The sequence below is a fragment of the Dasypus novemcinctus genome, chromosome 27, assembly GCF_030445035.2.
Source record: "Dasypus novemcinctus isolate mDasNov1 chromosome 27, mDasNov1.1.hap2, whole genome shotgun sequence".
In the NCBI taxonomy this organism is placed as follows: Eukaryota; Metazoa; Chordata; class Mammalia; order Cingulata; family Dasypodidae; genus Dasypus; species Dasypus novemcinctus.
Genome location: NC_080699.1, coordinates 4,278,203 through 4,281,856, shown reverse-complemented (window position 1 = coordinate 4,281,856; position 3,654 = coordinate 4,278,203). Strand labels below are relative to the sequence as shown.

The 3,654-nt window shown below is 33.7% G+C and overlaps 1 non-coding gene across 1 annotated transcript; it reads right to left on the bottom strand.

The window, feature by feature from the left end:
• Positions 1-2,910: 2,910 nt before the first annotated feature.
• Positions 2,911-3,012, bottom strand: LOC111766991 (U6 spliceosomal RNA). The gene has a single exon (XR_002798902.1). It is a non-coding gene; the product is annotated as a U6 spliceosomal RNA (small nuclear RNA).
• Positions 3,013-3,654: the final 642 nt, after the last annotated feature.

Below are 3,654 nucleotides of genomic sequence, written 5' to 3'. Positions count from 1 at the left end.
TTTCAATTTATATAATAATACACAACAAAAATGTATTTACACTTCCTTTGACTTGCCTTAATATAAACTAAATTTTTCTCTTAAACATTTATATCTCAAACTTAGAAAATATCTTTCCGCTAACTGCAATATTTTTATTCTGCCTATATTCTTTTCTGCATCCTATAACAGAAAAAGATATGAAAAGACTTAGATTTCCTACAAGAATCTTCTTAAGTTCTTGTTTAGAGAGTACACATGTGGGAATATGGAGTATGTGTTTTTCCTTTTCCTTATGAAGTGCTATTGGGGATATTGCAGGGATATTATGATAGCTTTAAATTATGATAGCATTGGCCATAAATGAATTATGAGATGTACAGCTAACTCCAGAAGAGACATACTAGACTTCTTGGAAATAATGTCATTTGATTTTAAAATGCGTTTCCATTTTATGGGTCCAGAAAGTCATAGGAAAGGAAGCACGTAAAACTCACGGGATATTAGTGTGATGTATCATAAAGCATTTTAGGAAATAAAAAAGGCCTTTTTCGATGAACTAATGGACCATGCAGTCCAGCTTTTTGTCTCTGACAGTGTCTAATGTGAAAAATAAGAATACAATAGAAAAAGTAAAGCAATTTAAAAATAAAACTATATCATATTTTTTTCTTGTCACTTTTCTCATTTCTTAACCAGATCGTGCTCCATCTATTCTTTGATAAACTTGGGTGATGGTAATGAATAAAATAGTGCTAATATCTCTAAATGACTAATAGATTTATTTTCCAATCTTTTCTTCACAATTATCCTATAGAGCTGAGGGTTTTATCCCAGGTTTGCAAATTAAGAACAGAGGCTGCATCAGGTTCCTGTGGCTGCTTTAACAAATTGCCACCAACTCGATGGCTTTAAAAAAAAGGAAGATGTTCTTTCACACTTCTGGAGACCAGAAGTACAAAGTCAAAGTGTCAGCAGGACTGTGCTCCCTTGGAACGTTCTATGGGAGGGCCCTCCGTTGCCTTCTCCAGCTCCTGCATAAGCACATCCCTTGGCTTGTGCAAGTCCAGTCTCTGTCTTCTTCTCTACCTGGCCTTCCTCTTCTTCTGCCCGGGGACCTTATTCTCTGACAGTTGCTGGTCAGAACATTTTTCATTAGATTTAGGGCCCGCCTGGATGGTCTCACCTTGTGATTCTTAAATTAATCACACCTGCAGAAGACCCTTTTCCAAAGAAAAACTCATTCACAAGTTCCAGGGTTTGGTACGTGGATATGTCTTTCTGGGTACATCACCTTTCAATTTACTACAAATTGCTAGAACCACTATTCATTATGAATTCTGTTTAATTTCCAACAGATCCTTCTCTCATGGTACTACCAAGAATTCTAAATATAGTCAATTGTATAAGTTAAATTGGTATTCCACCTTTGCAAGTATTCATGTATTTTAAATTCATCCATCTAATTTTCACAAGTTCATCCTTTCAGTGGGGGAATCTATAGATTAGTCATTATATGTAAAATATATTAAAATTATGACATAAATCTTGTATTTCAATATAATTATACACTCCTGAGGCCTCTATAGATATGACATGCTATGTCTAGATTTCAGTTCCTTTCTAAAGTAGTAGAGATGCAAATCTATGGTCCATAAAAGCAATCCATATCTTAGACTTTTATTCAAAATATAGTACAGGAAAGAAAGAAAAATACCCCCTTGTTTACAAGATACTATATTTTTAAGTATTAATTAATCATAGAAAGAATACTATTATACATATTTAAAATTTCTATGGGGTAATAATTTTTAATCACTTCATTTTTATGTAGATTTCTGATGCTAAGAATCTAATTTTAATATCATAAAAATTATGCATTAAATTTAAACTTCATAAAGTTGAACTATCCAGGTGTACAATTTCTCTAAATTTGAAGGTCAAGTTATTTACATATATATATCCAATTACTGAAGAGATTATAAAAGAGAAGCAACAAGATAAAAATTTCTACTATACATAAATGAGGCAGATATTACAATAAAAAATTTTTTTCAGTAATGATATCAAATACATTTAAAATTTAAGAGAATACTACTGACAGAAATGATATGCAAAAGAGAAAAAAATAGTAACATCAATATTTTTTTCCTTTCTTCAAATTCACAAAAATAAAAGAACAGAAAAATACAGCTCAACAAGTTATGGAAATATTACTCCTAAAAATTCTTTCCAGGCACTTTTATCCCATCTAATTCCAACTGCTAACTTGTTTTTTTCTCTAGTGTCCAGAAAGATACACAGATGAACTCAGATTAGTTAAATGGCATAGTCAAGGTCTCCTTATTAATGAAAAAAAAAAAAAAGAAGAGGAAAAAGCTTAATCATATTCATAGCTCACAAAACCAAATCCCATATTCTTTTTTTAACCTTTAGAATTAATATAGTAACAATTTTTTTCCTACAAAAACTTTACAAAGGTGTTGTTAATTATAGTCCATAAATTACATTAGCTATGTTTTCCCCATGTATCACCACATCTTAACACTCTGTAGAAGATAATGCCTATATTTATATTATTAACCACAATCCTCATCTACTTCCAAAATCATGGTTATACAATACCTTCTCAATGTTATCCTCCCGGAGTCTTCCAACTAGTTCTCATCCTCCTTAACATAAACTAAATTTTTCCCTTAAATATTTATATGGATGTGATTGTGGCTGATAGAAGTAGTCTAGTAAATATTTTTTTTAATTACTAAAAGCAACACAACAAAATTTTTTTCTAGACATTAAGTTTTACTTAAGCAAGCTCCAGTGAGAACAGAGGGGACCAATTACTACCCCTTCCTGGAAACGGCAATTAATCAAGACAGGGAGAGCAAGCACACCCTGTGGCCGGCAGGCCAGCTGGTCACTTGACGGGGTGAAAGTAGGGACCGCGTCACAACTTTGCATGTCATCCTTGCGCAGGGGCCATGCTAATCTTCTCTGTGTGTTCCAGTTTTAGTGGATGTGCTGCCAAAGCAAACCCAAAATGAAATAATTTTTAAAAATTTATTTTTTGCCAAATTTGAAGCAATAAAAGAAAATAAGAAACAAAAACTTGAACAGCTGCTTTTTTAAATCTTTGCATTAAGAGCCAGCCAAGGAGAAACCATGCACAAAGGCAAAACGAGATGGAAGGACATACATCACCATAAAGAACTGATCCCTCCGTACAAGCAGGACGTTGTTCCCCTAAAAAGAAGCCCTTTGACTTTATGACAGAATATATAGGAAAGGATAAGGAAAGGAGACAAATAAAAACACAGGAATTCTACGTAGCGTACTTAGGATATTTACATAAGTAAATAAATGCCGTGAGTGTTTGGCCAATTACACAGTTTAGAGGAAATAGTATCCATGCCAGATCACTGACTTCTGATACCAAATTACATGTTTAGGGGGTCCCCAAAACCTCCCCTGTTTTGATAAATCTCTACAAAGACTCACAGAACTCCCTGAAAGTTGTTACAATCTCAGTTAAGTTTTATCATAGGGAAAGTATAGAGGAAAATCAACTAAGGAAAGAGGAGCTCAGGGAATAGTCTTGGAGGAGTCCAAACGTGGAGCTTAGAGTTGCCCTCTCTAGTGGCGCCAAGGACCGTTTTAACGCCTCACTGCCACGAT